Source organism: Mytilus galloprovincialis, chromosome 5 (assembly GCF_965363235.1).
Source record: "Mytilus galloprovincialis chromosome 5, xbMytGall1.hap1.1, whole genome shotgun sequence".
Classification (NCBI taxonomy): domain Eukaryota; kingdom Metazoa; phylum Mollusca; class Bivalvia; order Mytilida; family Mytilidae; genus Mytilus; species Mytilus galloprovincialis.
Window position 1 is genome coordinate 94,664,619 of NC_134842.1, and position 22,513 is coordinate 94,687,131.

Here is a 22,513-nt window from a genome sequence, read left to right on the forward strand (position 1 = left end):
AATTTGATGCTTTGTTTGATCCGGAAACTCAAAGCTATTATTGACAATTTGTTAGTTTTGAAGAGGTTTCATAGGACGTTAATTAAACCTATCTCTCATGAAGAATAGAAATGTGGTAAAGTACACAAAAATTGTAAGTGTCTAAAGACATTTATTCAGTAATACATAAAAATGTCGACACAAATTATACATGCTTGAGAAATATATCCAAATAGACACTTTCGCTACACGTGTATAAATAATGTTTAGTATTGTTTATTATGTAAGTTTTGATAAATGGATTCGAGGAACATAAAATAATTGTTAAAAAAACATAAAAAAAACATACAGTTCTAGAAATTAGAAACTATTATAGAGTTAGCGTAGAGGTCTGAAAGTACGCAAGATTGCAATGACGTCTGTTGGTCCTACCAAGGATTTTAATTGGCTTATATATGTCAAAACAATCTCGGACGACAGCTGGGTTGAGTTCAATATCCGGCTTAGCAGCTACGTAGTCCCACGTAGATTTATGACTATTGAACGAGTAGCTAGCCAAGCTGCTACGTAGATTTATGACTATTGAACGAGTAGCTAGCCTAGCTGCTACGTAGATTTATGACTTTTGAACGAGTAGCTAGCCTAGCTGCTACGAATATCTATGTAGCAGCTAGGCTAGCTTCACGTTCGATAGTAATAAATCTACGTAACCCTGCGTAGCCGCTACGATATTGAACACGACCCAGGTAATAGAGAGGTTTCTGAGATACTTTCGCGTTTGTGAATTCTGTATCAATTATCTATCAGGGTTGAGTTCAATATCGTAGCAGCTACGTAGCCGCTACGTAGCTGCTATAAATATCTATGTAACAACTAGTCTATAGCTACACGTTCAATAGTCAAAATCTACGTAGCATTACGTAGCCGCTACGATATTGAACGCAACCCAGCTGCTGTTTTGAAAATTTTAACATTGAAAGAAAGATTTTGGTTTACGTCAATGAATCAACACCCACACAAAATAACAACGACAACAAACTTCAAAGCATGACCGACGTTCATGAACTGGTTTTTAACACAGTACGTCGGAAAAGTTCAGACAGTCGACGACAACCCTGCTTCGGAAGTTGCAACGACAACACCAATATTGAACCGGTTTTCCGAGATCAGCAGACTTCCCTGACTAAGATATGTGTCCAGACTCCATAGATATATACATTAACCTCTAAATAACCCTGGACATAGATAAGTTTTGAAGTCAGCAGACTATAACTTACATGATAATAAAAACGCATGTGTTAATGGACAACCACGCGATAAAATTAGTGAAATTTCTAGGTTTACATTTAAATACTAAAATATAGTTTTTGTTCACCTTTTTGACAAACATATGGAGATTGATGGCAGGGGCGGATTTAGGGGGATACTGGGATTCCCCCGTATGGAGCTCTGTACATATGTGGTTAATGTATAACTCCTAATTTTGCCTAGTTGCCTCCCCCTTTTTAAAATCCTAAATCCGCATCTAGATAGTTTAATGAGCAAGATGATATAGAATATATTTTTACTGGAATTGGATGAGACAAGGGTTAATACTCGTTAAGCAAATATTGCATGCATGTACTATTATATTAGATGGTATAGGATAACGCAAATACACAGAAGCTAAATATATAAACGCTACCCGCATAGAAATATCAGATGATTGAAATATATATTTGTACAAAACGAACTTCAATTTATCATGAATAATCTGACATGAAGCACTAAATTCGTGTAGATCTATTCAAGATCTATAAATCTCAAAAGCATTTAAATATATAAATTGTATTTGATAAGAAATACGAGTTTTAAACACTTGAAACGTCCCATTAAGGTGTATCGGTTGTTGAAAACAATTCTCAATAGAATACCTTTTATATTCCGATATATCCACGACCTTGCTTTAATAATCAATCAATCAATATTTGATAATACTTGAGATGAAAAATCGAATACCTAAGATTATTATTTACAGTCTTCAAATTTAAGTTCAGATGACATGTTTAAAATTCTTTATCTCTAGATTTGAAACGTTAAAAGTTGTATATATTTTTTCAAGTGTAATTATTTGAAGTTTTTAAAGTTTGAAATTTAATTACAAGTCGGTGTAATCCTTTGATATTTTTTTTTTCTATGATTTGTATAGCTTCATGCGATTTAAAGAATATTTTAGATATTAAGTACGCTGTAACCTAATAATCACTTATTATAAATTCAAAGTCAAAATCAAATTGTTATTTTATATGACTGTAAGGTTAAATCAACTCATTCATATCTTTTTTTCTATTCAAATAACAGGCAACATAATTATATTATTGTAGTTAACTTGTAAATCAAATTTGAACCAAGACTTTGAAGTGGTGAAGTTGAAATCGCCAGTTTGGAAATTTTATACACGTTATCGCAAGTCATCTGACCGTTTGGAATATTTGTTTTATAACTGTTGTAACCATATTCCCGTCTTCATTTTACCTCAAATTTGACTACCGAATTATCTATGCTTATAAATGCTCCCGGAGCACCCGAGATCGGACTCGGTTTTGATGGGTTTTAGTTTGCTCAATCTTCAGTTTTCTTTGTTGTGTTTTGTAAACTGTAAATGTTCTTAGGGAGCTACCGTTTGATTTTTAGGAGGGGGGGGGGGGGCTAGGTTGAAATTTGAAAAAATAGGCAGGACAGGAGTTATGAGTAAAAAAAAAAAGGCAGGATGAGACACTTTGCAAAAAAAAAGGCAGGATGACAATTTAGGTAAAAAAAGTCAGGATATACTAATAAAAAAAAAAGGCAGGACCGAATAGAGTGAAAAATAAAAAGGCAGGACAGAGATTACAACTAAAAAAAAATGCCCTTTTTATAGAAGAAGATGCTTAATTTCCATCAAATTGGCTCACAAGGAGCATAGTTCAATACGAGACATTATTAATCAAATTGAGATTGAAATTGGGAATATGTCAAAGTGACAACCCGACCATAGATCAGACAACAGCCGAAGGCCACCAATGGGTCATCAATGTAGCGAGAAACTCTCGAACCCGGAGGCGTCCTTCAGCTGGCCCCTAAGTAAATATGTATACTAGTTCAGTGATAATGGACGTCACACAAAACTCCTAATTATACACAAGAAACTAAAATGAGAAAATAAGGCAATGACAAAAAGAGACAAACTAAAGTCTAGTATAGTACATACAAAGAAAAGAAAAGGTAGCTTTGAACATCTTGAAGTTCAGAGCTACACACATATATAAGATATAAAAATATACGTTTAACAGTGTTTCCCTTCTTCTCAGGCACACACCAACATGAAAAATTTTCTTAAATAAATTGGCAATGTGTTGGATATTTAGCTTAACAGCAAAAGCCACCAACTTAGGCGGTGCTGCATTGCAAGGTGGGAGATAGACTCGCATATGGTTTAGGGGGGGGGGGGGGCTATGGTTTTTTTTTGGAAAAAAAAGTTTGTTTCCAGTTTTTGGAGAAAAAAATAATTTGTTTTTAATTCTGAAAAAAAAAAAAATAGTTTGTTACACCCTCAGCTGCCACTATATGTGATGCTAAAATTGAAAGAAAAAAATTGTTTTCGACTTGTAGCGAAAAAAATAGATTGTTTTTCGCCACAGGCGAAAAAAAAAGTGTGTACAGAAAAAACACCATAGCCCCCCCCCCCAGAAAATCAAATGGTTGCTGCCTAACAAACAAAAAGTAAAAACACAAAAATACTGAACTCCAATAAAGTGTTACGAATTTTATCTGCTTCATAGATATAAGAAGATGTGGTATGAGTGCCAATGAGACAACTCTCCATCCAAATAACAATTTAAAAAAGTAAACCATTATAGGTCAATATACGGCATTTAACACGGAGCCTTGGCTCACACCGAACAACAAGCTATAAAGAGCCCCAAAATTACTATTGTAAAACCATTCAAACGGGAAAACCAATGGTCAAATCTTTATAAAACGAGAAACGAGAAACACGTATAAATTACATAAACAAACGACAACTACTGTACATCAAATTGCTGACATAGAACAGGTGCATACATTTGCAGCGGGATTAAACGTTTTAATGGTACCAAACCTTCTCCCTTTTTCCGAAACAATAGCATAAAATATCTTACAGGTATTTACTCATGTTATTTTAATTCTTTAAAATTTCTTACAGATAGTAATTGAACTAACTGTGTAAAGTGTGGGAACAAAATCACAGGCACATCTCTCAGAATAAAATACCTATACACTTTCATTGGCGGATCCAGGAGGGGGGGGGGGTATCCAGGGGTTGAAACCCCCCCTTTTTGGCCGATCAATGTATTTGAATGGGGACATATAGTTGGAACTCCCTTTGTCCTGGGTTGGAAACCCCCCTTTTTAAAATAACTGGATCCGCCCCTGTCTTTGATATAAAAAGTATATAGACTGGGTTTTTTTTTAGAGACAAGAACCTGTGGAGAAAAGGATAAAAAACATTTTTGTTAAAACTGAAATCATGCTAATGTAAAATTTATGTGACAAGTTATACTTAACAATTTATGTCAACATCCAATTAATTTCAATTTAAACCGATGACAATTAGTAGATTAAAATTTCAAAATCACGTCTGTCCGAGATCGTTGAGTAGATCTGATTGTTCCATGACCCGACTGTACAGTAAATATATCCATTACTTAAAATTGCGTTGTATTGATTGTCGGAATCAGTGACAATTTAAAATGCCTTATTTTAAGGTGACATTTTCTAACTGTATTTTACAATATTTTTGTAATGAATGAAAATTAAACATTGAAACTGGGATTTAAACCTATTTAAATACGGTATATAACAATATTTACCAATTAGTTGTCATGAATATTAACATATATTTAATCTTGAAATAGAGTCATTAGCGTTTTAACTTTAGTTGGAACAAGACCGGCCTGTTTCTTTCCGAAACCGTAAGTTTTTTTTATCATGATTTCACATCAGATTTTATATCTATTTTTTGTATTTGGTATATATGTTTAAAAAAAATCTTTAAATAGAGTCACTAGCGTTTTAACTTTACTTGGAACAAGACCGGACTGTTTCTGTCCGAATCCGTGAGTAAAAAAATATTAATCTTTATCATAACTCCACATATGATTTTATTTCTATATTTTGTTCTTTGAATATTTGTAAAAATGAATATTGGCAACCATTATGATTTAAACAAACAATCTCGCATTGTTAATAATTTCGAGCAGTTCATTTCACAAGAAGTACATTATATTATTAATATTTTATGTAAAATACCAATTTTTAATTACAAGATGATTCATTTATTGTACCACCTGGTAAGGCAACTGCATGATTGAAAGTTTTGGAAGTAAAATTAAAAGTTTTCAAAGGAATTAAAATAAAAGAAACAATTAAGAAAAGCTGATCCATGCATTCCCTCATTCTGCAGTTGCTGCATATTTCCCCGGCACTTCATCCTAATCGACAAACTATTCGTATGTTTAATGCTCAACGTCAAAAATATGTATGAGATATTTTCCACTGGACATAAAAAAAACCAATTTATTTCTATTGAAGCAAACTGACAATATACGTATCAATGATAAAATGATTATTATAATTTACCACATTGAACTCGTAATAATTGCAAATAAAAATTAATACGGAATATAAATTAAAGCAAAATTCCTCATTAAGACAAAATCAGTTGAATTCTATCACATGTATAATATGTCGAATATGCACAAGACAATAGTAAGATAAGTGCACCACAAAATTCTTACAACATACATGTAGGTGCGGATGATGATGATCCAGGATTATAAAAAGGGGCGCCGGCAAGACAACGCTAGAAATCGGACTTGTAAAAAGTATATATCATGCTTTAAACATTTATGCAGCTACTTATTTGTGTGGCCTGTGGGGACATGGCCCCTGCCCGGTCCTCCTTTAAATCCACTTGCTTACTTTTTAAAGGTTTCTGTCGTGAAATTTGTTGAATGACCAGTCGTCATGCACGATTTCACTTTATTTATAATTAACTGTAGAAAATCCATTTCTTAAAATTATCTTTCATGATAAATTTTATCAAAGGGTTTTAAGAGAAAGTCTTCCTGTTGTCGAATGACATGGACGTGATTAACTTACTAGAAATCAATTGATTGGTTCCGTAAATACCGTTTAATGGACAAGGATATTTGTTCTTAGATAAAATATTAGCATTTAATAGGTTTTGTTTACGACTAAATGATGATACTAACAGTCATGACGTAGCTGTCAAGGGGGTCAATTTTCAGATTTAAAGTTTTTTGTGTAAAGTGCCCATACGTTTTTTACCATGAATGCTGAAAGTAAATATATTTTATTTTCAATTTATTGGCTAACAAAGTTTTGTTGTATATTTAATTTGAAAATTAAAAGTGGGAAATATACAGACCTCTTTGACCTAACTAGTTAAAAACATCTGACCGAACCATTACTGCAGCCGAAAACACGGCTCCAGAAGGACACGTTCAAAAAATGCATCAGGTCACAATGACAATCGTTATCAAATATGACACCAGTGGTAATCTACATAACAACTTTTGAACTTTGTTAAATTTCACGGGTCCTTTTATAATAAATGAGACGGCGTCAGCACAGGCACTTGTCTCAGAATTTTTTCCCTATATATACCTAAATATAATAATATAAGGTTTAAAGGGGGAAAAAATCTAAGACAAGTGCCTGTGATCGTCAAGTCGAAAACTCTTAAAAGCCGCTATTCGGGTTTGACCATGCTGGAGCCATAACTGCTATTGTAGTTCTTGTCAAAATTAATAACAAGGGGAATTCAAAACAAATGGTAATGTTCTTTGTAAGATACATTAGATACTGTGTTTTTCTCCTTTTCACCAACATTGAATACAAGAATTCTGCTGTAGAATTATCGTACTTTTTACATTGGAAGAAGAATAAATCCCAACCAATTAAAAAGTACTTATACGTACCGTTGTTCCAATAACATCCTGGCTTTGGTTTTGGGAATACTATTTTGTGTGAAGTTTTTAAATTACTGACAGTAAAAGAAAAGTTTATGCCTGTCCATTGTACTTCAATGGTTTATGATGAAATGGTTAACAGTCTCTTAAAACTAATTGCACTAAAACACTTTTCAAATGAAAAAAGAAAAACAACTTGATCTCATTCTGTTTGTTTTTTAACCTTTAACTTACAAAACAGATTGCATTTATTAAGTCATTCGAAGAAATAAGAATCACAGCGCTATTCTTCCACTGTCGGATTATAAGTTTTGACATTTTTGCAACCAAACAAACAGCTTGGTTAGAGTTTGAAAGAAATGGAGAAATTAACCGAACATCGGAAACCAATATAGGGGGTCCAAATTGGGGTTCTTCACTTCTTTGTTTTCTACAGTTTTCTCTATTCTTTAATTATTGTGTCCATGTTCTGATTATTATATTTAAGCACCCCCTACCCATTATTTACTATTTTGTATTTTTTGGCCTATTTTCTCTAGTCTTTATATTTTTAATTCTTTTTTCTCCTAACCTTTTGTCAATTACTCCTTATTCTGCATACCCCATGAAGACCCTCATATAGCTTTCAGCAAAAGTTCAGTTTCTTAGCTGAGCCAGAGTTCATATGAATAAAAGGAGATGTGGTGTACAGTATCTGAAAATCGACCTTAACGACATGATAAACTGCTGGTATAAATCGTTAATGTTAATGACCAGCTAGAGTATTGTTTTGATTTTTATCAGATCGTCTGCCATAAGACTGGGTTTAATAAATTTGATAGAAAACGAGCCAAATTCGTCAGACAGTCATTTAGACTAATACAGCTTATATGGTCCGCAAATAGTCCAACATAACGTAAGGACATAAGAGCTACAGTTATGTAAGATGTAACTTGATATTGTATTCTTTTTTTTTTGGGGGGGGATATGATGAAATGAATGGATATTAATTTAGTCATTGGTCGGTATATTGTATTGTCACTGGTCAGGTAAAGAAAAAAATATTTAAACACTTGAAAATAATTTGGTGTGGTTGGGTGGCTGTCTCATTGACGTTTATCATTATTATCTCCCTTTCTTCATAATAAATAACCATGCTGTTTGTTATCTTCCGTTTATAACCGTAAATGAAATCCTAACTCAAACTACTAAATCTTATTTCTCAATTGAACTCAGTGTGATACAAATGAGATTCGACCTCTACTTGTAAGCATTATTCTAAAAGACAAAAGTTAGACGTTTTGACCTTGGCGATATGTTTAACTTATAACTTTGCATTTCTATCTTTTTAATTCTATAATCAATCTTTAATCGATTTAAGCGTGACATGTATGGTGGTTGCGAAGTTTAAAGCGTTATTATGTAGTTTTAATGTCCGTGTTAATGCTCCTTTATGTCAAGTCACTTTTGGGGTTTTATTTATAATCTCTAAACCAAACATTCACTTGAAGTTGTTGGTCACTACTGAATAAGACTTATATTTTGTGAGTATATATACATCGTATATTTTTTTTAATAAATGCTTTAAGGTGATTTCAAATGTTATACATTTTTTTGCGAATTCGCAGGTACGGAATAAAAAAAATAAATAAACTAAAGTTGACAATCTGTTAGGCAAAGCTATTTTCAACAAGTTTTGATTTTCTAAATATAAAAAAGAAGATGTGGGATGATTGCCAATGAGACAACTCTCCACACCAGTCTAAAGGCTATATTGGCAATATAGCATTTCTTTAGCTGTCTATTCTTATAAGATCTTATATTATAAGAAGATAATATGAAATGTTTTCATGAAGTTTTTATACTAGTATGATATTAAAGTATAAATATGCTAGCCTAGTACAGTTTGTAATTAATATAATGAAATTTTAATGTACGTCTTTTCCATTGGTTTACCTGTAGACATATTTGAAGTGTATGTTATGCGGTTATAAGCTTTTAACAAAACGGACACTTGACGAGTGTTGGTCTGAGAACTGTTAATTTTCGAAGTCCTTTATTTCTAAATAGGGAAACCTATAAAGTGTGACAGTGTTCTTTATAAATTTGCATTACATTTTGACATTAAATGACAGAAGTGTTTTAAAGTTTACTGACGTCATATTACTCTTTGAGGTTCTGACATTACACATCTCGAAAAATCAAAGTAAACATTCTTAATATAAGCGCAAACATCTGTTAAGAAACATAAACTGGTGAATTACTTTTTTTTTAACAAATAAGATCTGTACGTGTGACCTTTCTATCTGCATAACTGATATATTTCACATAGATTAGAAGGTATGGGAAATTACGGAGGACTTTGATATTGTACTTATATTAGAAAAAATTATGGTGTAAGATAATCGTCTTTGAAGAAAATTTCAAAATATACATACCCACAAATTAAAATAACATAGAACTTTGATGGCCTTCAGCTGTTTTCTGCTCTCTGGTCGGGTTGTTGTCCCTTTGACACATACCCCATTTCCATTCCAATTTTGTTTGTCCGTACATGCTGTTCTGATATGCTTGTAATATTTCCTGCTGGATATACTAAAATGTTTAGAACCCTCAAAGTACATTTAAAAATTGAGATTTGTCGTGGTCAATCGCTAGTTTTCTTTTCATATAAATGAACTGATATATATGTATTCTGTTATTCTTTTCTTTTAGCCATATATATCGTTTTCTTTAAAAAAAAAAATCATCTTGCCTTCTGGTAAATTTTAAAAACATATCGCTAAAAACTATCATGTAAAAAACAAACGTCTTTAGAATCATATGTTAAATGTTGACGATAGTAAAATTAAAGATTCTTTTTATTTAATTGGGTCTTTAGGCGTGTCTGTCTTTTTCGATATCAATATTTCATGTATACGTGTATAAGGTACAGTTATCTTTGACATATAAGGGGTTACCCATAGTCCGGGGAGGGAAACCACTGATATTATCACAGTTTTGGAATATAATATAAACACAAATATTAAATCTAGCATTGTTGGTGAGGTATCTCATGTGAGATAAACTCGGAATAATTAGTCCCCTCTTACGATAAGCCTCAAATGAATTGATATAGAAGTGAGCGGAAATTAATGTTAGATTATACAGGTTAATGAGCACGGGCAATTCTTTCTATCCATGGGAAGGGATAGTCGACCTACCCATGGATAGAAACAAATGCCTGTGTTAGTGGGGGTATAAATTGTACATGTATAGAACGCATACGATAGGGGGAGAACTATTGAAATTACAATTGTATATAGAAATTACAATAGAATTTAATGCTATTTTAAGGATATCATAAACATAACAAGTTCGCAAACACTTCGCATTCACATTACTGTAAGACGCGTTACGGTACTTGTCTATCCCAAATTCATGTATTTGGATTTGATGTTATCATTGGTTATTCTCATCGGATTTTGTCTAATGCTTAGTCCGTTGCTGTGTGTGTTACATTTTAATGTTGTGTCATTGTTCTCCTCTAATATTTAATGCGTTTCCCTCAGTTTTAGTTTGTTACCCCGATTTTGTTTTTGTCAATAGATTTATGAGTTTTGAACAGCGGTATAGTACTGTTGCCTTTATTTATCGGTCCAACCCGGCCATCGTCTCTCCCACTAGAGAGCCATTGTAGAGAAGTAGTATATAACTACTGGATTATTAGGGTTAGAACAAGCATACCACAGGACGGTCGAAGACATTTAACACAAATTGTTTCATATTTTTTAGTTGAACCTGTCCAGTAACTAAAAGACATGAAACCATAAAAGCCGTGCGTTATTTAATTTTACCATTTTAATGGACCTTGTCTGGTTTTTAGAAATAACTGTCCTTAAACATTTAACTTGTTCTAAATCAGTTTTGAATATATAAATGACCTTATCCTTACAAATAATCAACGACTATACAATTATAAGTATGTTTAAATACATATCGTAAAACTGATCGAATTTTGATATTCTTATAAAATTTAAATACCGCATGCAATCCAAGTCCATATATTTGTCCTTTAAATCTGATAGCATTTAAATACAAAATGCATGATATGACATACTTAAGTTAAATCCTTTAATTAACAATAGTTAAATGCATTTAAGACTAATTGCATTTTTTTTGACGTGAGAAGTCAAAAAGCAGGTGTTTTCATGAATAAAGTCGTCAAATAGTTTATACATGTTATTAATTCTAAGATTGTAGATTTGGTTAATCATTTGTTCTATTTTAAAATATTAAGTAAATGATCTATGTGTCATGATATAGATCGATTAATTGATTGTTGCTTGCTTAATTTCCTGATATATTAGAGTAGATATACAATATATATGTATGTTGTCGAAAAATATAATTTATTTGTATGAGCTTTAGAAACAAGACGAAAAGCGAGGCTCTGCCGAGCTTTTCTCCTGTGTCGTAGCGAGTACAATTTTTTATATATATATTTTTCGACGATGTACATATATTGTTTTTATCCTTAAATTACTCCCAACACTTGAAACTAGTTATTAAAATCAAAATCATTGTCTTTAATTTCTCAAAGAAATCGACATCGTTGAAACGCGGACCACGAAGAGGACTGAACTGGTTTGGAAACAAACATTCATATTACCGTTTGCTCAACGTGGAAGTGTGGTACAAGAGACTTTATTTGTACGCGTAGTACAAATAAAGGTAAAATTTATTTGTATACCTGTTATGTGTACAATAGATGGCTAATTGCAGGATAAAAGTGTTTATTCTGAAACTGCGAGTAAACTATCTTCTTGGAGATTGTCCTTTTCACCTCGAAACGTCAGCGCATCAAGCCGTTATTTTGTTAGTTAATGAACTTTTGTACAGATTCCTGATCTTTCAGGCGTATAAAACTTGAAAAAAATCACCATACATCTATTATCGGAGTTTTTAGTCGGGATTAACTGTCATATAATATCTTAAAGTAAATGATTTGCCGATGAAAAATACATTTAAAGTGAACTAAAGATGGATACGTGACTTCTCGCTATAAGCACTTGTTTTTTTTATTATTAGAATTAACACTGGAAAGATCGACCTTGTTAACATTTATTTATACTCTAAATTCTTTATTTGAAAACAGTTATATTCCTGTGGTTTGATAAAGGCGAATTCACTCTACTGTTTGATTAGTTTTGGTCTGTTCCTTCTAAATATTGTATCAAAGGGACTAATTTTAATTAAAAGTACGCTATTTTTAGTTTGTATAAAATTTATTCCGTAAATAAACTTTTCGGTAACAAATATAAAAATTAATTTGACAAATATATGTCTGTCGTATTTGTTTTTCGTATATTTCTTTGTTAAAAATTAGGCTTTTAGTTTTCTGGTTTGAATCCTTTCATATATTTATGTCTGAGTCTTTTAAAGTCAGCTATATACGATATTGGGGTTTTTCTCAATTTTGAAGTCCATACTATGGCCTATAATTGCTTACTTCCACTTCTTTTCATTTGGTATATAGTTGCTTATTGGCAATCATCACATCTCCTCAATTTTAAGGTAATACTCTTTTTGACCAAGATTTGGTGTTAAAACCAGTTATAAAGAATATGAACACGTTTGTCATTTTATCAGTTTAGTCAAGCATTATGTTTTGTTTTTCAATAAAATCATCTTGGCATACTAGATTTAAATTAATTGATTCGTAATTACGACTTCTCAACCTTCAGTGGCAAATTTTACATGCATATTCGGGATGGAAACCATTTATAGTCTTGCTTGTACTGGACCAACATGCTAAGTCGAATATTTACGTGCTAGGTGACATGTTAATAGTCCCGAGGTATATTTCACTCTACCCGCAAATATAATTTTGACTCTGAGTTCAAACGCCTTTGCTTTAACTAATTTAAACCGCACTTTTTGTGGAAATCAGCAGCAAACACAAATGTGAAACTCTTTGACTTGGCCAAAATCTAACAAATGACTAACCGCATTAGGAGCAATCACGCACCCGTTTAGCCATTTAGCTTTTGGCGAAGAGTAAAATAAGAAAATCTAAAATTAAGTCTTTGGAATCTTTTATTAGTAGCCTCCCTATTCATACTCTCCGATGAAAAGTCATAAAAGGGAATCATTTTTTACACAAGCAGACGTCCGTTTTCGTCTACTATGACTGATGGTTGTGCTTGAATTCAAAACAGTTGGAAGAACAAATCAAAAATTAGTTTTGGAATTATTTTTTTTTAAACAGCAAATTGCGTCAGACATGGCAGATCATTAATGTCTGGAGTAAAAAATTCTGGCTGTTTTCAATAATATAAAAAAAAATCCAAAAAATCCGGGAATGTACAGAAAATGACAGAAACAGAATATTAGATAAGGAAACAAAAAATCTAAAAAATTTTGTTGTGAAAACCACATGCATGGGATCAATGGCCTTATCTGACCGGTCGGTCATGGTCAACATTTCTAATCTAAATATTGTCGATGTATTGTAGCCGCATTGTCTGATTCGTCAGTAATTACAAATTGTTCTATGTCGTCAGTTATTCGAATTTGTTTTTATTTTCAATCATCACCCATTGTCATTCAGCTAAGCCAAGATTTTATTAATCCAATACGAATGGGTAAAAATTAGAACAGCATGCGTTATGGATCAGTATATATAGACCTACAAACCGGGCTTTTAATTCTTTAATTAATCTATTTTAAAGCAGTTATTATTAAATTTGTTAAAAATGTTCGTAGTAAAAGTGAACATGTAGAATGTTCAACTTCTTTAAACATAAAACAATACTCTAAATATATATCGCTGTTATTTTTATAAATTTTATGTGTGTAAATTTTGGTATTTACCTGATTTTTGCCAATTTTTCTCACTAAACAATGACGTCTACTACTCAAAGAACTATCTCAGATTGATAGTTATGTAATACTCTAAGAAATTTTTACAATACTTTAGATGAGATAAACGGGGGTCATACTTTGAAACCTTAAATTTTGTTATTTGTGATGGAAATTTTAGGTTCTTTTCATATATGAACCAATTATTGCATCAGATATACATACAGTCAACTGATTCTCAATTTTGTATGTTGTATAAGCTAGCGCATGTGCAAAACATTGTTGAATATTTATCCATTCCCTTTTAAGTTTCCGAACAGTGTAGCAAATGATAGTATTTTCTAGGTTTTTTGTACTCTTTTGAGCAGATTTTATATGTTTGGTTATGCCGGCGTCACACTGTCCCGATTTTTATAAACGATGGACACCCGAATGCTAAAATTGTAAGTTCGTACGAAGTTGGTCCCGATCTCGTTAAAATACAAAAAAGTGACCGAAGCAAGTACGATGAATAACGAAGTCTATACGATGGTGCCGAAATTGTATACGATAGCAAAAGATGGACATACGAAGGTTAACCGAAGACGGGTATTTAAGCTTCATATCTCAGCCGTAGCCTACATGATGGATCACGAAGGCTACACGATGGATTACGAAGGCTACACGATGGATTACGATGATGGTGCGATGGCCATACGATGTCTAAAAAATACGAACAGAATTTCGACAACATATCGTTTCTGTACAAGTCTGCCATGCATGGCGAGTAATCGATCTTTTTGTCTAATTCTTATAAAACTTAGTTTATTATCCCCTCGCCTACTACATGTAAGTTGCGTGTAGATAAAATTGTTATGGACACTCTAGAACCAAAATGCTCAAAACTTGGTATGGTGTTACTCGTTAAGAATATCTTAAGCGCTATTGACTTTAAAGTGCAAAGGTCAAGGTCACAGTGGCAGTTGTAATACAAGGCAATATCACCCTTGTGGACACTCTAAAACCAATATGATTCAAAAGATTTTAACCACATTTGATATATTGTTCCTCCTTGTAATGATCTGACATTTTTTACGTTCAAGGCCAAAGGTCAAGGTCATGCAGATGGACTTGTTTTTTCTCCTTGAAATAGCATAATACGAGGATTTCTTATCGTCGAGTTGCAAGTTGCGAGTTAAGAAAGTCGAGTTGCGAGTTATAAAAGTCGAGTTGCGAGTTATAAAAGTCGAGTTGGGAGTTAAGAAAGTCGAGTTGCGAGTTGAGAAAGTCGAGTTGCGAGTTAGGAAAGTCGAGTTGCGAGTTAGGAAAGTCGAGTTGCGAGTTAGGAAAGTCGAGTTGCGAGTTACAAAAGTCGAGTTGCGAGTTAAGAAAGTCGAGTTGCGAGTTACGAAAGTCGAGTTGCGAGTTAAGAAAGTCGAGTTGCGAGTTACGAAAGTCGAGTTGCGAGTTACAAAAGTCGAGTTGCGAGTTACAAAAGTCGAGTTGCGAGTTAGGAAAGTCGAGTTGCGAGTTACAAAAGTCGAGTTGCGAGTTAAGAAAGTCGAGTTGCGAGTTACAAAAATATTGTTTACACCGAATTTTCAGGTTTGATTCACATTTGATAAACAAAACATGCATGTACCCGAACTTAGTTATTCCCGTGATTGTGGGACTTGAAACAGTTATATGTGATACTTATTTATTAGAGTCAAATATAAGTTAAGTTCTGGAAGCATTTAAAAAAAATAATGTATCCTTAAAAGACGAGATCGATCTTATTTAATCCAATGCGTTTACACTAAAACATAAAAAGAACCAATTTGACCATAAATTACCTTTCGTAAACAAATAATCCTAAAAATAGAATAGTAAAGGAAATTCTGCATCTCGCGCGAACTATAACACATTGCAATATCATTGAAAAATAGTTTGTTTATTGGAATTTCGTATGGACTTATTAATCATCATTTTGGATCATACATCACAAGTTATTAAACAAAGATATGTGTGTAGACTATCGCTAAATAACGAACGGCCAACGCGCTTGAAGATGAGGATTTGCAGCAAACAAATAGAACTTATTGATTTAGAAGATAATAAAAAAAATAGCCGAATCTATGCATGTTTACTTTTCGTATTCCATCCATCATTTTTAAACACGCCGAACATGCGCAGATTTATTTTCATATCTAAATATAACATTCACCTGAAAAAAAGTGATCGATCTGGCCATTTACACTTGAAAAAAGATCAATTCAAATAAGATTGATCTTTTTAAAACTACATCGATATCTGGAAGTAGACTTTTTAAGACCGATTGAAGATCGATCTTTTCCGTTTTCATTATTCCATCCATCGTGTGTTTTTGCCGCCAAACATAGGTAGTAATTTCCATACAATCGTGAGAGATATGTACAATAAAAGTGAATTATGTGCTAAAATAGACAATGTGCTTACTTCTTATTTTTATTCCCAAATTGGAGTAAACTAGGAGGATATTTTGAATCCCAACCTTTTCAAGATTTTTATAAATGAATTTTACCGGATGCATTTAATGAAACCCCAGATGCTGTTGATATAAATGGCAGCAGAATTGACCGCCTCATGTATGCAGAGTATCTTGTTATTTTTTGTCTAGTTCCAATCTATCTTAAACCAAAGTTAATATGTTAATATTTGTATTGCGAACAAGATATAAAAGAATGTGTTTACAATTATAAGTATCTAGGTTTAAAATGTATATTGACTTTTAAGCATGGAAAGGGAGAGTTGTACAAAAAATCACTATAAGCAATATTCAGATTGCGAACTTCATCATCTTACAATCCAAGTAATTTTACTCTATATCATATATATATATGACCATACAATAAAACCTGTTTTAATGAATGGCAGTGAAATTACAGGAAAGAAAGTGAATATTTATTACAGCACCTTTACATATGAACGATTTTTTTAGATGAATCCAATTTGAAATATATGAAATATATTTTATGTTAAACAAAATATTCCCTTTTATATTTTTCAGTTGTATTATCAATTATGAAATATCGGTTTAGAATAATAAAAAAAAACAATATGAAAGAAGGTTTACTATATGATACCTATATGTGTAACAAAAACATGTTCACTAATAATATTGAATGCTTTAATTCACCCATACACATACATTATTTTTTTCAAAAAGCTGAAATATTCATAATTTGGAAGTTAAGCTTGACTTTGTTATCAAGTCAATTAGGCAAAAACTTTGTTATTATAGTTTGGTAAAATTTTGGAACACAAAAAGAATAGATACAAAGAGTAGTAAATTAGATTTTTATTTCAAATTAAAAACTTGTTTTCTAAAGAAATGTATCTACATGAATCTTTAAACAATTTTTTGATGAAGTGTCGTCATATGTAAAATCAGAATCAGTGCCCACGATCCCCACGATCTCAAAATAGAAAGAGACAAGATATAAAACTTTGTATATAGCAAGAGACCATTTTAAAGGATTTGTAAGAAATGTAGTTGAAGATGAACAACATTTCATTACAAGTTGTCCAGCATGTACAAAGATGATCTGTAGGGAGAGGTTTTTCAAGGAGATATTTTTCAGTATTTTTGCTAATTTTTCATATCTCTCAAATGAGACAAAATTTGTTTTGTTATGTATATTTGAGAATGTGTTTATACATAAATATTTAGGGAACTACATTTTTATATTATTACAAGTCTAGATGTTAAACGAAATGTGAATGAATATATGTTACTTAACCATGATAATTGTAATGATTTTATAGTTCAGGTCTTGTCTTGAATTAAATGTATGTGACTTATTTAGAATAATATTTCGTTTCAACGTATAAAATATGGCAGTGGATGTTTTGTCGGCGCCCTTCGGGGTTATTTTACCAGCGGCCAGCAGAATAGCGATTTATATCGAGTTTTGCTATTTTGCCGGTTTTATTTAAGTTAAAAATCACTTATAATTGACAATATCAAACATGTGAACACTATATAACTCAAGTTAAAACCTAGCAAGTGACTCAGTTTAATAAGTTACCCAATACTTTAAAAAAAATACTTATGAAATCACGATGTAGCAATAATCATTTTATACTTTCCAATTAAATCTTACCTGTAAAATGGCGCAAATGTAGTTTTTTTTCAATAGTATCATTGACAGCTACATTTATAAAATAAAGAATAAAAACGGGGAATGAGTCAAAGAGACAGCAACCAAATCAAAATATACAATTCAACCAAAGGTCATTGGGTCTACAACACAGCGAAAAATCACACACCTAGAGGGAGCCCTGAGCACGCCCCGAAACACAATATTAGATAGATCAAGAATATAGACGCCATTCTATGCTGCTAAATATAAAGATGAACCAAAATTAAAACATATACAAGAGCAACAAAGTCTAAAGGTTCCTGACATAGGTCAGACACAAAAATGCGGCGGGTTTAAACTGGTTTTATTCACGCCCATCATATCCCCTTCATCTCTAGCCAATGTATAAGACATATATAATTTTAACATCCTCAATTATAAGTGTCACTGACAAACAATAAATTTTGCGGTCCCTAACGAATATTGCCCGGCTCTGCAGCTGCCTCAAAAAGCCCACTTTAAACGAAATCTGCAGAAGGGGTGTTTTACATATATGTACTATAGTTTAGTTGCTATCTCACTTTACGTTTAATATGACGGTGCTATGTATGAAATTTAATAATAATTAAACTGCAAGCCATCTGCTGTATTTCAAAAGGCTATCTGCTTCTTCAGAAAATACTGTACGTAGTTATTATAGATCTAGTCCATTTTATTTTTACAAGAGACTCAGATAAAGTTCAAACCACAAAAATAATCAACAACACTGTGTACAATTCTATAAGCAATCATCATTCTAAAAAGTTATACAGTTACACCAAAAAGTTAAAAGTCCAAATTTTTACGCAATTCGACTTTTGTAACTCGCAACTCGACTTTCTTAACTCGCAACTCGACTTTTGTAACTCGCAACTCGACTTTCTTTACTCGCAACTCGACTTTCTTAATTCGCAACTCGACTTTTGTAACTCGCAACTCGACTTTGTAACTCGCAACTCGACTTTCGTAACTCGAAACTCGACTTTCTCAACTCGCAACTCGACTTTTGTAACTCGCAACTCGACTTTTGTAACTTGCAACTCGACTTTCGTAACTCGCAACTCGACTTTCGTAACTCGCAACTCGACTTTTGTAACTCGCAACTCGACTTTTGTAACTCGCAACTCGACTTTCGTAACTCGCAACTCGACTTTCGTAACTCGCAACTCGACTTTTTTAACTCGCAACTCGACTCGCAACTCGACTTTTGTAACTCGCAACTCGACTTTTGTAACTTGCAACTCGACTTTCGTAACTCGCAACTCGACTTTCGTAACTCGCAACTCGACTTTTGTAACTCGCAACTCGACTTTTGTAACTCGCAACTCGACTTTCGTAACTCGCAACTCGACTTTCGTAACTCGCAACTCGACTTTTTTAACTCGCAACTCGACTTTCTTAACTTGCAACTCGAATTTCTTAACTCGCAACTCGATACTCGACAACAAGTGAATCTCGCATAATACACAGGAAATTGGTTGCTCATTTTTTTACCTGCTGGTTCTAAAGACAATATTAAAGGTATTTCCAGTTACTAAATGTTTTGGTTGATTTCTAAAAAAATAGTTTATGTATCAAATATGCATATTCAATTTACCATTTTCTGCATGTGTCATATACACATATAGTGTCCATATTTGTCCCCAATATGTTACATACGAGGGGATGCCACTATCGGCATTGCCTTGTTTGAACTGTAAAATGTGTGCACTAGTCTGAATAATCACCCATAATTATGGCCATGTTTACTGATCTATCTTAAAGGTAAGGTAATGGGTTCGTTGATCCCTTTTATTCAAAAAGAGCTCTTTCCAGGAGAATATCACAATAATATAGACAAAAGGAAGGATGTGGGGAAAGCAACAAAGGCGGCAAAATATGACATATAGAAAACAAAATGGTTATGGAGTAAACATTCGTGTGACAACAACTCAGACGATTCATAAAAAATCAGAATAATGAATAAAAAGTTGGTTTCCCTATATACGTGTACCTGCAGTGTTGGTGTACGAGGCGCGTTTATTTAAAGGAACCCCAGCATGTAATGATATGAAACAATCCAGATGGAAAAGGCCTGAACATATCGCTCTTATCATAACTAACATTTTTGTCTTTTCGTGTTGTTGTTGTGAATAGAAGAAATTGAATATGTTCCGACATTGTCTAATATAAATTAAAAACTCTAAATTCTTTGTCACCTTTAATTATGTTACTTGATATAAAAAATTGACAAAAAATAATATTTTACTTGTAAAAGTAAATCCTGAGCCTGTAATAGCTGGTCTTCTTGTTCCATTTGAATTAATAGAAACAACGCTGTCGCCTTTCTTGTTCTCATAGAATCATATGATATGAGCTCCATGTTTTGTGAACGTCTTTCTTAACTGTCGTATTGGACTGACCAGTGCATATCGCGCATGGCACTTTAAAAATGTATTTTAGCGCGAAAATTAACTTACATTTAGCTGGATTTATTGCCGTCGTAGTTCCATCTTGTCGCCTTCGTACTTTTATTCGATGGCAACACGACGGGATTACGAGGTCTTCATGAAGTCGTGTTGCCATCGTAAGACCTTCGGGTATCTTCGTGATTCATTCGTGTAGACATCGTAATGTCAAAACTGCCCGATGGAAACGATTGAAACACGAATGCAATACGATGTGCAAAGATGCATTCCCGGTGACATTACGATATTGAGGATGGTGATACGAACTCAATACGAACCCTCAACATCGGGCGCACCTTCGGGGATTTTTTAACATGTTAAAAAATTTAGAACCCTTCCCGAAGTTGTCCCCGAAGGCTAGAAAAAGTGGCCGATGGTTAAAGATTGTTAAAGATGGCACTACGAATAGCCCGATCTGGATACGATCAGCCCCGATTTTGAAAATTTCCATTATCGTGTTGCCATCGGAGTAAAAATCGGGACAGTGTGACGCGGGCATAAAGGATAGGCGACCTATACCAAAGGGATAACTCATAAGTCGACAATAAACTGACAAGGCCATGGCTGAAATAGAAAAAGGTCAAAAAACACACCAATAGTACACAAACAACAAGACACACCAATAGTACACAAACAACAAGACACACCAATAGTACACAAACAACAAGGCACACCAATAGTACACAAACAACAAGACACACCAATAGTACACAAACAACAAGACACACCAATAGTACACACACAACAAGACACACCAATAGTACACACACAACAAGACACACCAATAGTACACAAACAACAACATTGAAGACTGAGCAACACGAACTAGTCTACACCAAAAACTGGGGATGATCTCAGCAGATCCTGCTCTACATGTGACACCCGTCGTGTTTCTACTATAATATAAAATACACTGTTAAAATGTATTAATTCTCAGGGAAATTTAACCTAGTAAATTATATTATCATGCTTAATTTCGGACGATTATATAAAACTACATAACGAAGAAAACATTTTGGATTATTTTACTGTTTGGAAAACCGCGTTGAAATTATTTTTAAAAGGGAATAAATTAATTTTTAAATGTGAATCAAAGTTAACGTCTAATGGGGCGGTGATTATAAAAGCTAATGGGGAAAATGTGAGCTTGTTTAAATATTAGCTTTTATATCATCTCAAATTGTATTTTGGGCTTACAATCATTTTTCGATATAGATATTGTATATTTACAATACAGATGAATATCAATTGAAAGAAAGTATTTAGAATACTTTGGCGACTTGATGATATAAGGACTTTAGATGTTTACAGCAAATATTTTTATTTATTGTGTTATATCTCATTATCTCTATGGATAGTTTGGGAAGGACTATATATAATATATTGTAGTATTTCTATAGAGATTTTTCATCGTGTTCTCATTTTTTCGTTTCTGTTATAACACGATTTTAAATACTATGAAAAATCATTTTGATTTTTTTAAATAAAATTATGTAATAATTAAAGTGATGTTATATTATCAAAATAAAAACGGACCGTTATTTACATAAAACCATAATAGGTTTCCTAATCGAGAACAAATGTTATTCAGTTGCTGAACTACTGTAACAGAAGATTCAAGTATTTACATGTGCGCATATCTTTGCGACTTATAATTCTCAATAGTTTCGTTACTCTTCGTGTTTAGTCCTCTTAATACTTTTTTTTATTGTGCTGGTCCCTTGTTGTGCTGTTTTGAATTGATACATTTGTACATCACTGTGCTCGTATTCCCTGAATTGTGGCTGTATATGTCTTGTACTGTATTCTGGTAATCTCTGTCATATTTTAGCAGTCACTGTGGTTGTATCGGTCCTCTTATAGATACTATTTCTCTGTTCTGTATATAGTGCTCGTGTCGCGTTTCTTTTTGCCGGGGTTGGTTTTCTACTGTGACTTGTATTAGTCGCGTTTCTTTGTGCCGGGGTTGTTTTTTTTACTGTGACTTGTATTAGTCGCGTTTCTTTTTGCCGGGGTTGTTTTTTTACGTGGACTTGTATTAGTCGCGTTTCTTTTTGCCGGGGTTGTTTTTTTACTGTGACTTGTATTAGTCGCGTTTCTTTTTGCCGGGGTTGTTTTTTTACTGTGACTTGTATTAGTCGCGTTTCTT

The 22,513-nt window shown here is 33.0% G+C and overlaps 1 protein-coding gene across 4 annotated transcripts in view; it reads left to right on the plus strand.

The window, feature by feature from the left end:
- Positions 1-22,513, plus strand: part of LOC143076766 (uncharacterized) — a 36,960-nt gene that overhangs the window by 8,623 nt on the left and 5,824 nt on the right. Inside the window, exon 1 of one of the 4 annotated variants that reach the window (XM_076252636.1) lies at positions 4,830-4,952. The exons of 2 other annotated variants lie outside the window; for them this stretch is intronic. The gene's annotated coding sequence lies outside the window, so the exon portion shown is untranslated. Of the gene's footprint in view, positions 1-4,829; positions 4,953-5,072; positions 5,097-22,513 lie in introns of those variants that run through there. One more of the 4 variants, XM_076252638.1, reaches the window with a different exon arrangement.